The sequence below is a fragment of the Podarcis melisellensis genome (assembly GCF_964234715.1).
Source record: "Podarcis melisellensis genome assembly, chromosome: 13".
Lineage (NCBI taxonomy): Eukaryota > Metazoa > Chordata > Lepidosauria > Squamata > Lacertidae > Podarcis > Podarcis melisellensis.
The window spans coordinates 4,988,185-5,000,265 of record NC_138545.1 but is presented as its reverse complement, the minus strand read 5'-3'; the positions used below and the strand labels follow the sequence as shown (position 1 = coordinate 5,000,265).

Genomic DNA, 12,081 nt, shown 5'->3' with positions numbered 1-12,081 from the left:
AGACTTCAGAGAAGTGTGACTGGCCCAAGGTCACCCAGCAGCTGCATGTGGAGGAGCGGAGACGCGAACCCACGAGTCTATCGCCCTTAACCACTACACCACGCAGAAGGGGTACAGATTCTTTGAAGTAAACATAGAAATATGCAAATACATACAGTGGTGCCCCGCAAGACGAACGCCTCGCAAGACGAAAAACCCGCTAGACAAAAGGGTTTTCCGTTTTGGAGGCGCTTCGCAAAACGAATTCCCCTATGGGGTTGCTTCGCAAGACGAAAAAATCTTGCATCCCCCAGCGGTTTTTTCTTGCTTTTTTCGCCCTTTTCTTAAGCCGCTAAGCCGCTTATCAGCTGATCCGCTGATAAGCCGCTTAACAGCTGATCGCTGGAAGCCGCTTGACAGCTGTAGCGCTAATCCGCTAAGCTGTCAATGGGCTTGCTTCGCAAGACGAAAAAACCGCTATACGAAGAGCCTCACGGAACGGATTAATTTCGTCTTGCGAGGCACCACTGTATCTTGCAGCCCCCAACCCAACTAAGCTCACGGCCCCCACTTTGCTATTCCACCCCAACAACAACAAATGAGCACATTATTCATTTCCCCAAGTAATTATTATTATTATTTTTACCTCTCCTGCTGTGGTGGATGCGCCTTGGTACCCCACCCTCCACCCCCCCGGATCTGAGCGACGGGTGCCCCCACCCAGTCGCGGCTTGCTGCAGTTTCCTCTGGTTTATTCCCCTCCTCCAGTCACAGCCACATAAAATGCTGAGGGGGAGAGAAAAAAGAGAGCACACGAATTACTTGCAATTCACAAATATGTTTGCTTCAATTGCCCACCTTGGGTCTAGATTCCCAGGGAGGACAAGCAGAGGCCTCTCGAGGTTCCTGGACTACAACTCCCATCATCCCAGATCACTGGCTGTGGTAGCTGAGGGGAATTGTAGTCCAACAACATCTGAAAGGCACCCAGTTTCCTCATAATAATAATAATAATTTATTATTTGTACCCCGCCCATCTGGCTGGGTCCCCCCAGCCACTCTGGGTGGCTTCCATAGAAACCAAAAATACACTAAAATGTCACACATTAAAAACTTCCCTGAACAGGGCTGCCTTAAGATGTCTTCTGAATGTCAGGTAGTTGTTTATCGCTTTGACATCTGCTGGGAGGGCGTTCCACAGGGCGGGTGCCACTACCGAGAAGGCCCTCTGCCTGGTTCCCTGTAGCTTTGCTTCTCGCAATGAGGGAACCGCCAGAAGGCCCTCGGTGCTGGACCTCAGTGTCCGGGCAGAACGATGGGGGTGGAGACGCTCCTTCAGGTATACTGGACCGAGGCCATTTAGGGCTTTAAAGGTCAACACTAGCACTTTGAATTGGGCTTGGAAACGTCCTGGGAGCCAATGTAGGTCCTCACCCTTTTCCTCACCGATCTGCCTTAGCCAACCTGGTGCCCTCTCGCTTTGACTACACCTGCCATCAGCCTGAGCCAGCCCAGCCATGAGATAATGGGAGTTGTAGTCAAACGCAGGTGGGAAAAAGATTATCTAGATTAAGGCCAGCCACAGATAGGATAAACAATAATGTTGGAAGCTTTGATGTTTGTTCCTTAAAATCCAATTAAATTCACCCCAAATCTTGGCGTTAAGTCATTCGGGTGGATGATCTCCATTTTAGATTAAATCAATATGAACATGGCCTGAATTGGAAATCACAAATTCAAATCATACAAATGTCTGTAGGCTATTTATTGTAAACACAATGTATTTTTGTTTCTCTTACTGCTGAAAGCAACAAAAGGTGTATGCAAAACAACATTCAAAGGAATGTGAACTCCTAAAATTTTATATAATTAAACACAAACACATGTTGCAGTGGTTTTATATCAAGTTTCCTCGGTTCTGCCTTATTAGTGGGCTGGACGCAATTAATTTAGTAGCAGAAACTCATTCCCTGTGGATATAGAGTTAAGCAGCAGGAAAGAAAGAGTTAACAGAGCCATGTGTTCCTCTCATCCAATCAACACAGGGTCTCCTTTGCCCTCCCTCCAATGGAATTCCTTCAAGTGGGGAAGGGAGGCGGGGCTTCTGCTCCTGCCAGCCCCAAGGTTAACCCTTGCCCTGCCACACCCAACCCTTCTGCCTCTCCAGATGGAAATCGCAGCCTGCACACACCTACTGTGCTGGAGAAGCTCTGAGTGGCTCTCTCTGTCTCTTTCTCTCTCTTTCTCTCCTAGAAGACGGCCAATCACACGACGTCCTCCACGTGGCCGCCAATCATCTTTCACCTCCGTCTCCTAATGAGGTCTGGAAATCGTAGAGATAGAAAAAGAGAGAATGGCTTGGGTTAGTCTTTCGAGGAGGCTGCTTCGGAACTCTGCACAATGTTCTGCAAAGGAGAGGCGCTTTTGTTGGGCAGGGGCAGCTTGTGGGGGGGGGGCAGTTGGGGGCGGGAAGACCTTTGCCCCCCACCTGAGACGTGCTGCATGTGGGATCTCTCCTGGAAACTGCATGAGACCTTTTTACCATTAAATAAAACTGCCAGGTGTTTTGTCTCTGTAATTCCTTATGACTCCTTAATTGCAGTGGTGTTTCTTTTTAACAAAAGCTGCTAAAAGCAGCAAAACCAGCAGTACCTTAAGAGGCGACATTATTATTATTATTGGCATAGAATTGCGCCTGACAACCGTTGTTGTCAAGTACATCATTATCCCTGTGCTCCTCTGCCTTTTATTTCCCCCTGACTTCACTATTAATTATATGATGCATTCATATCCTTCCTCCTCCTCTTCCAAGGAGCCCAGCGTGGCAGATGAAGTTCACCTTCTCCTCGTTTAATCCCAACAACCACCCTATGAGGTAGGACGCGGGTGGCGCTGTGGTCTAAACCACGGAGCCTCTTGGGCTTGCCGATCAGAAGGTCGGCGGTTCAAATCCCCGCGACAGCGTGAGCTCCTGTTCCTCAGTCCCAGCTCCTGCCAACCTAGCAGTTTGAAAGCACACCAGTGCAAGTAGATAAATAGGTACCGCTGCGGTGAGAAGGTAAACGTCGTTTCCGTGCACTCTGGTTTCCGTCACGGTGTTTCATTGCACCAGAAGCGGTTTAGTCATGCCAGCCACATGACCCGGAAAAACTGTCTGCGGACAAACGCCGGTTCCCTCGGCCTGTAAAGTGAGATGAGCGCAACAACCCCAGAGTCATCTGTGACTGGACTTAATTGTCAGGGGTCCTTTACCTTTTTTTCCTTTTCTTTGGCTAACAGTTAGTGACTGGCCCAATGTCATCCCCCAGTGGCCTTCATGTGGGTTTTGAACCCTGCTCTCCCAGTTCCTAGTCTGACACTCGTAATTGCTACAACCAACACCAGCTACTGAGCATCTCCCTTCAAAAAAGCACACTCAACGCCCTCAGGGCAACACTTCCTGCATAAGATGAAGCTGTCTGTAGTCCGCAGAAACCTGCACCATAGCAAATGCGTTAGCCTTTAAGGCGCCACAAAACATATGCGCTGATCCTGACTTGTTAAAGGTAAAGGTACCCCTGCCCGTACGGGCCAGTCTTGCCAGACTCTGGGGTTGTTCGCCCATCTCACTCAAGAGGCCAGGGGCCAGCGCTGTCCGAAGACACTTCCGGGTCACGTGGCCAGCGTGACATCGCTGCTCTGGCGAGCCAGAGCTGCACACGGAAACGCCGTTTACCTTCCTGCTAGAAAGCGGTCCCTATTTATCTACTTGCACCCGAGGGTGCTTTCGAACTGCTAGGTTGGCAGGCGCTGGGACCGAAAGACGGGAGCGCACCCCGCCGCGGGGATTCGAACCGCCGACCTTTCGATCGGCAAGCCCTAGGCGCTGAGGCTTTTACCCACAGCGCCACCCGCATCCCCTACGTCCCCACAACTTGTTAGTCGTGTTATTAAATCGCACAACTGCTACAGATAACTAATAATTACTGTTTCCCTTGTCGTTTCAAACTGCAGGAATGAGAGGGGTGGTCTGCTTGTTGCAAGACATGATGTGCATGCAGAGGTTATGCGCTCTGGTTTTCAACACGGCTGTCGCAATGATTTCGGGCGATTTGCACACACTGGGGCAGAGCAGGTTCATACCTCTACCAATTCTAAGCAGGGGCCGGAAAAGGTTTCACGGCTGAAAACCCCAGAGAGCCAATGCCGGTCAGATCAGCTTTCCACAACGTGGCGCCCACCTTGACTCGGACTACAACTCCCATCAGCCCCAACAATAACAGATTTGTTTTTTGTGCCCCAGCCACTCTGGTCCACTTCCAACAGATGCATTGCCTCTTGTTTGTCTGGGCAGAGAGGGGTGTGCGTGTGTTTGCAGAAACCTCCGATCTTTGCTCGTATCCACAACATAGTGCACTTTGCAAAGGTAAAAGCCAAACCCATTTCCCCAAACAGTCCTGCCCATGGCTCCACCTGCCCGTGGCCTTCCCCGCCCCCATGAGGAAATGTGGCAAGCAAGCTGAAAAAGACTGCAATTCATGGTCCTCCACAACATACACACACAGACACACACACACACATGTGGATGTGTGCGCTGAGCAGCCCGCAAAACGGAGATAATCGCACTGGCCTAAATTGCAAGGTTGTCGTATGCTTCAGTATCTCTCTCTCCACCTTTTAAAATGTGGGTACGTGTGTGAAAATAATATTTTGCTATTTCATTTCTCCCTTCCTAGTGCAGCTAAGAAGCACAGGGTGAGCGGTTAAAATTAAAAAAACTGAAATTCACACCACCCGCCATGAGAGTTGCCCCAAGTTTAAAAAAAACTCAAATTTTGCTTCTGCTTGGTACATGAGAGAGTAAAGCCGTGTTGTGTGTGTGTCCAATTTCTGCTCCAACAAAATTTCTGCTCCAACCTGTGAGCAGGTATCCTTGTCAGGCTTCTAACTTTTAACAACACACACACACCAGGAAATCTGGGTTGCAGACAAAAGACCTGTCAGTGATATTTTCTGGCTCAGGCCAGTGTGTGTGTGTGTGTGTGTGATGCTGTCCAATTTCTGCTCCAACAAAATTTCTGCTCTAACCTGTGCACAGGTATCCTTGTCAGGTATCCTCTAACTTTTAACAACACACACAAACACCAGGAAATCTGGGTTGCAGACAAAAGACCTGCCAGTGATATTTTCTGGCTCAGTGTGCGCAGAGACTCTGTGATCATTTTCTTAGCGGGTTGTGCCCACGTCACTGTCCTGAAAAGCCCCATTGCTGGGTGCGAATCCTGGTGACAGAGTGTCAAGGGGAAAGCACTCTGCGCATGCCTATTCCTGCATTGCAGGGGGCGGGCTGGGCTGGATGACCTTCAGGGTCCCTTCCATCTCTATGGTTCTATGATTCGACTGCTGCTTCCCTGCGCTGGTGGGCGAGGGTGGCAGCTGGAACAAGGTCCCGGGATCACCCAGCCTTATGCATAAGGCTTGTGAGGCATTGAAGGGATTTATTCCTTCTCTCCCCGCCCCCCGCCGCCTCCCATCCCAAAATAATCTGCCTCAACCACTGCAAAGAGAGGGGTGGGGGGAGTTTGCAGGCCTGGGGTTTGGCGGAAACAAACCGGAGGCAACTTTTTCCCACGCTGCCCCACGACGGCGAAGGAAAAGGAAAGAAGGGGCTCGCTAGTCACCGCCGGTGACTCACGGCTCACACAGTCTTTTCGCCTCAACCCCAAGCATGTCTGGGTCTACGTCCTGCCATAAGCCTGGGCCAAACACACCAGCCGCCGCCCCCCCCTCCGCCAGCAGCACCGGTGTGGTCAGCCTACCGTGGGCGTGAGCCAGACAGTGTCTCGTGAGTCCACCCACGGCTACTGGAGGGGTGCTGGGAGAGGCAGCCGGGGGTCTGACTGCCCCAAACATGGCTGCAGTTAGGAAACCCCCAAACACACACACACACACACACACACAAGTTGGGGGTGGGGGGTATTAACAGGGCCCTCCTCCCAACCTTTAACTCAGGATAGGGAGAGCCGGGGAGTGAATTTACGTCCAGACCAAATAGCAACCCTGAAGCCAAAGACCACGGCTATTTCTGGAAGAGACGAGAGCTAAGTTTGGCTCGGGGCGGGACGGGGCAGCGGCGGCGGTTGCATAGGAGCAAGTAAGGCCGGGGGGGGGGGCATGTCGTAAGTGCATACTCCTGCCTTGTGAAATGTGGCGAGGGGGGCAGAGAGGAGGCGTCCCAGGGGCAATTGGTCTCTCCGCCATCGAGGGCGCGAGAGAAAGTCGAGCCTCCGTTCCGAATGCGCCAACCGCACGCCAGCAACAGAGCATGGGACACGCCAAGGGTGCTCGGCGCTTGGGTTTTACACACAGGCAAATCACGGCAATGAGGCTGCTGGGGACATGACGCAAAACCTCCGGAGGCATGCACGACAAATTGGACATGGAGAAGACGCATGCTAATAATATGCCCGAAAAACAGGCTGTTCTGACACAGGTAAGCTCAGGGAAAGTTACAACGCCTGCCCAGTGTGTTAGCATCACCCAAGATGCACTCCATTCTGAAATTATTCCCTAGGTGTATTGCCGTCTACAGCCAATGGCCGATTTACGCACGTCCAATTAACGCACGACCGCGCATGCGCATATCACCGCGACCTGGAAAAGGCTGGGAAAAGGCTCTCCACCGTCATGGGGTCAGGAACGTAACCCCAGGGCAAAACGGTTGTTGCCCAATAACTAGGGCTGGGCAATATCTGGTTTTCAACATTGCAATGCATTATTGGCTAAACATTATGATATACCAATACATCGCGATGTCTGAAGTAAGGATGGAGCAATGTCGAGAACCACTGGCTAGCTTCATGTTTCTTCCCACATTGCGAATTTGGCGCAGCACACACACACATCGTGATTCGCAATATATCGCCAGGTCAACATTATGAAAATTATGATATGGACTTGAAACCGGTTTTGGGCGATATTACAGCCCTACTGTATACAAATATGATTATATGGTACATAGAGAAATTCAGAAGCATTTCTGTTTCCAGCTGTGGAGGCTGAGCACAGACACCACACCGACTGAAAGTTGAGATCCCACCCGAAGAGGCACAGGGGTCTAAAGCCCTTCGCTTGCCCTGCACACACAACTTTGCAGAGCCATTCCGAATTGGGGAATCTGTGCTACCTGCCTCGAGAGTTCACCGATGGACTACTTCCACACTCCCTGCATGCTCACACTCTTGCGAGATCCGAATCACCAGCAAAGACATACGCGCTGCATTTTCTCACCCTTGTGAGCTCAGCTCCGGAACAGGACACCAGCGCCCCGGCCCCCAACATATGCCTCAGGTTGAACCGCAAGTCTGTAAGGCCAGGCATACACACCTTCCAATACCGAGATCCAGGTTCTGGGCCGCTTTGCCACCCAGGGCACCCTTGTCTTCACCATCTCGACTGGCTGACCACCCCCAAGGTGAAAAAGTAGCTGCAACGGCAAAGGAATCCCAGAGGACTCTGTTTGTTGACAATTCCAAATTCCAGTTCTGTTAGCTCGTGTTAGGATGACTCTTGGGCTGCTTCTAGTTTATTTGTGTTTTTTCGGTTGCGTAGATTATTTTGGGGTTGTGTGTGTGTGTCATAATGCTGTTAAGACATGTTTTTTCTTTCTTTCAGACAGCAGAGAATGTAGAACATGCATTCCTAAATAAAATAAAACGAACAAGGATTCGACAAGCACGCAAATCTGCACACACCCGGGGCCCAAATGACATGTGTTTGTGCGTGTTCAGAAACCCGTGACCCCCCCACACGTGTGGCTACACACGCCTGTTTCCAAACATGTGCAGCCCATGTTGCATGCACGCACGCAATCTCCATGTGCGCCCATACACGCAGGAGCTTTCTACATGATCTTGCCATTCCCCCGGGCCGTACGGAAACTTTGTGCGTCTGTGTGCTTGCATTCTGGTGTGAACCAGCCGGTGACGCCAACCACACACTCGTTCTCTTGCTCACACCACTGTGAGACACTGCCCCACATCTCCCCGCGCCGAGCTACATCCATGCACCCTGCCGATTTGCACACAAGCGAGCATGCTCCTCTCTGTCCCGCTCATGCCAACCCTCACAATCGCCACGCTACTGTGGGGATTTCGGGACTGAGCTGTGACGCAACTGTGAGCGAGCCAAGAGCAAGCGATGGGGGCAAGTCCTGGCAGTGGAGCTGGCGTAGGAGGGTGAGGCTGGCCCGTCTGGGGACTCACCCAGCCTCCAGCTACTACACCCTCCCTCCCTCCCTCCCTCGGACAGCAGAAGCGTCCAGTTTCCACCCAGTCTGAGCAGGGTGCCAAGGCGCACACCCCTCGCCGCTCCAGGGCCTGCGCATGTGTGGGTGTTAACGGCAGCTACTACTAGGCTGGAGATTTCTCCCAGCGAGGAGGCCAAGGCAGCTGCAACTTCAGAGAAGCATTATCTCGCCCCTCCCGCCCCCCACAGAACCATTCCTCGCTCTAAAAGCCAGCGTTGCATTATGGGAAAAATCGACAGGGATGTCACTGGGGACTGTCCACCCAGGGAGGAAGTGAGGCAGCTCGTGTGAGTGGAGGAAGTAGGGGGAGGGACAGGAAATGCACCCCAACACACACACACACACACACACACACACGGGTCTAGCGAACCATTTCCTGTGCAAGCAGCTGTCGATACACAGCCCAAAGGAGAAGGCGTGGCCATACCCAGCAGACACAAAAGACACCTATTTGATGCTAGAAATCGAAAATAACAAAAGCCGGGCACGCAAACACAAAGATACACACCCACGTGTGGTTGTTCTCTTTTGCTCCTACACACGCACACCTAGAGCCGCCAGCTCTGTCACATCGCAGCATTGCGCCGTCGCCTGACATACCCCCACAACCTCTCTCGCGCTCAGTGCCCACCCATCCCGACACACGCACAGAGTTCTGGGTGAGGAGGTGAGGTGACCCTCCTTCCCTGGGCTTGCGCGTTAGCGGCCCCCGCACGGCGCACCGAACATGATGCGCAGGGGATCTCCCAACACTCCCACGCCTCCAGGAAGTCGCGGGGACAAGGGTCCCGGGGGCGGCTGCCCGGAACCCAGTGGGGCAGAAAGGGCACCGCTGGGTTGGCCCCCAATGCCCCGAAGGGCATGGCACAAAATGGAAAAAGTGCCCCCTCTGCCCACTGCCACGGGGCAGAAGATCAAGCGGACTGATGCTCGCCCAGCAAGCAGGGTTTAGAAATTTCCCCCTGTATCAATGGTGGGGTGAAACATCCCCCCCCCCTCCTGAGCTGTGTTGTTTTGGGGAAAGATTCTTTCAGTTTCCCCTCCGCGTTCGTTTTCTCCGAAACGGAGATTGCTCGCTGCTTACGGGACATATTTACAAGAAAAGGGAAGCAGAGACAATGGCAAGTCGCCCCAACCGCAGAGGAAGCAGCGAGTCACGGGAGACTGTGCGCATCACGGGTAAGTGTGCCTGAGCATGGAGGGCATCGACACAAGGCGTGAATGAGGAGAAGGAGCGACCGGCAGAAAGCGAGAGTGAATGGGTGCCCACGAGGGTGAAGGACACAAAGGCGGGCGTGGGAGGTGGTGCAACCGTCAGAAAGGAATGATAACCAAGAAGGAGCCAGTCTAGCTTCTCTTGGTCGGGAATTCCACAACACGGGAGCCACCACCGAAAAGGCTCTCTCTCTCTCTAATGGGGGTGTAGGCGAGAGAGGTGCTCACCTAGGGAGTTGAGCTAACATCTCTCCAGGTGGAGCTAGGCCGCAAAAGAAACATTGCAGTCCTAATTCATTCCTGCTAAAGGGACCAGGCCCCCCACCTCGCAAGGAGACGCAGGCAACTGGCAGGGCATTACAGCAGGGTCTGCGTTGGCTCGGGAGGGCAAACCGGGCTCTGGGCTGGTGCCAACCGTGGGTGTCTGTCCGGGTCAAGAAAGATGCCCAGAGATACAGAATGTGTCACTTGCACCCACCCAAAGATGTACCCAAACCGACACACATGTGGGGACGTATGCACAGACACAGCGCACACTCGTAAGGGGTGCAAATGCATGGAAAACACCGCAAGCACATAGACACAGGCCTCACTTGGGCAGGGTAAAGGTAAAGGGACCCCTGACCATTAGGTCCAGTCGTGGCCGACTCTGGGGTTGCGGTGCTCATCTCACTCTATTGGCCGAGGGAGCCGGCGTACAGCTTCCAGATCATGTGGCCAGCAGGACTAAGCCACTTTGGGTGAGCCAGAGCAGCGCACGGAAACGCCATTTACCTTCCCGCCGGAGCGGTACCTATTTATCTACTTGCACTTGGACGTGCTTTTGAGCTGCTAGGTTGGGAGGAGTAGGGACCGAGCAATGGGAGCTCACACCGTCGCGGGGATTCAAACCGCCGACCTTCTGATTGACAAGTCCTAGGCTCTGTGTTTTAACCCACAGAGCCACCCGCATCCCTACTTGGGCAGGGAGCAAGTCACAAATGTAAGGAACACACATGGATTCAGGGCAGCAGGGACCCAAAGGCACTTGTATGTGTGCATCGAGACCACTTCTCCCTTGGCTTCCACCCAGTTTCCGTAAGCGCATAAGCCATCAGTGGCTCTCTCCTCCTCTGTGAATCTGTCTCTTAAGTTGGTGTCCTGTGGCAGGGAGTTCCGCACATTAACTGTGCACTCCATGAAGACTGGCTTCCTTTCATCTGTCCTGGTAGCGACCGGCATCCTAACAAGGAGACCCCCATCCCAACCCCAGTCCAGGGGGAGGCGCACAGGATTTTTCCTCTGGGTTCTGGAAGACGCCAGAGCCATAGTCCTTCCCCCAGGGAGCATGGAGAGGGAGCGCTCAAAGAGCAAAGCATGGGAAGACCCCGTAGGTCAGGAGAGCCTGGAGCAACTGGCGGCTTTCTGGGATGTGGGTTTAGGAACCTGTTTGCAAGGGATCGCGGCTCTTGTGTGTGTGTGTGTGTGTGTGTGTGTGTGTGTGATTCATTAGGCACAATGAACAGGTCTCCCACACATTCGCACACAGGAGGGTGAGAACAGCTGTGTCAGCGCTGAGTCAACACCAGAAAGGCTGCCATTTCTCTCTCCCCAAACCCCCATGTCCTGGAAACCACTGAGAGAACTGGGAGGAGAGGAGGGCGATAGTTAATTCGGTTCATATCCTTAATGCGCGCGCACCACGAGGGAGGCACAAAACACACCCCTCGCAGTGACACACACACACACAGAGAAGCCCACACGCCTTCCACACACATTGATCTATAAATGCAAGTCAGGATAAAACACACACGCTCACACAGAGATACACGAAGCGGCCCGGTTCTGCCCACACACAGCAAAACGGAAAACACCCCCCCCACACACACACAGGGCAGTGCGACAGACACACCCACGCGCAACAGTGTGCGGTGAAGCAACACCCCCGCGTGCGCCACTTTCGCAGCACGGTGGGCTGACGGCGTGACGGCAGGAGCCCACGACTTCCTTGAACCCAGCGCCAGAAAGCTAAACAACGCACCGACAGCGCATGGTCAGAGGACCACACAGCCAGGGGCAGGCTGACGTAAGCAGGTCCCCTCACAACTGCCACGCTCAAGACGCCGCCACAGCAGCGCACTAGCCTACTCACTAGGGAAAATATACACATCGCAAGCAGCGCCCAGGGGTGCGCAGGGACCATGCGCGAGGGACCCACACGGTGCGTCTGAGTTGTCCAATGGAGTGGGCGTGTGGTGTTCTGTCATGACTCCTCCTCCTCCTTCGCCCACGAGGGCCAATCGCACAAATAGATCATTCACAAGAAGCGCAGGCGTATTTTTCTGTTTCGCATGACTTTTCCGCTTAGGTCTGAGGGGCGGGTGGGGAGGGCAGACCTCCGCGCACCGCTAAGCCTTCCCCAGCAGGGAATTCAGCTAACTTGCACCCGAGGAAAACCCCTCGGCATTTCAGGGGTTAACGGATCACAACAGGGCTGGGAAAACCCCCCCTTGAGTTACGCAGCTGGGGAATCCCAGACAGATTTCTCAAGATTCTGACCTGGGTTCCCAATAACCCACCTTTCCAGATTTGCATCTACCTGCCTTGAAAGAGAGAGAGTA

At 53.2% G+C, this 12,081-nt stretch overlaps 1 protein-coding gene across 9 annotated transcripts in view; it reads right to left on the bottom strand.

Moving 5' to 3' along the window:
* The window catches only part of KDM6B (lysine demethylase 6B), a 99,405-nt gene that overhangs the window by 49,195 nt on the left and 38,129 nt on the right, over nucleotides 1-12,081 (bottom strand). For 8 of the 9 annotated variants that reach the window (XM_081886670.1, XM_081886669.1, XM_081886677.1 and 5 more), the window contains 2 exons: nucleotides 2,171-2,302; nucleotides 626-765 (listed from right to left, as the gene is read on the bottom strand). The gene's annotated coding sequence lies outside the window, so the exon portion shown is untranslated. Of the gene's footprint in view, nucleotides 1-625; nucleotides 766-2,170; nucleotides 2,303-7,344; nucleotides 7,484-12,081 lie in introns of those variants that run through there. The other variant, XM_081886673.1, reaches the window with a different exon arrangement.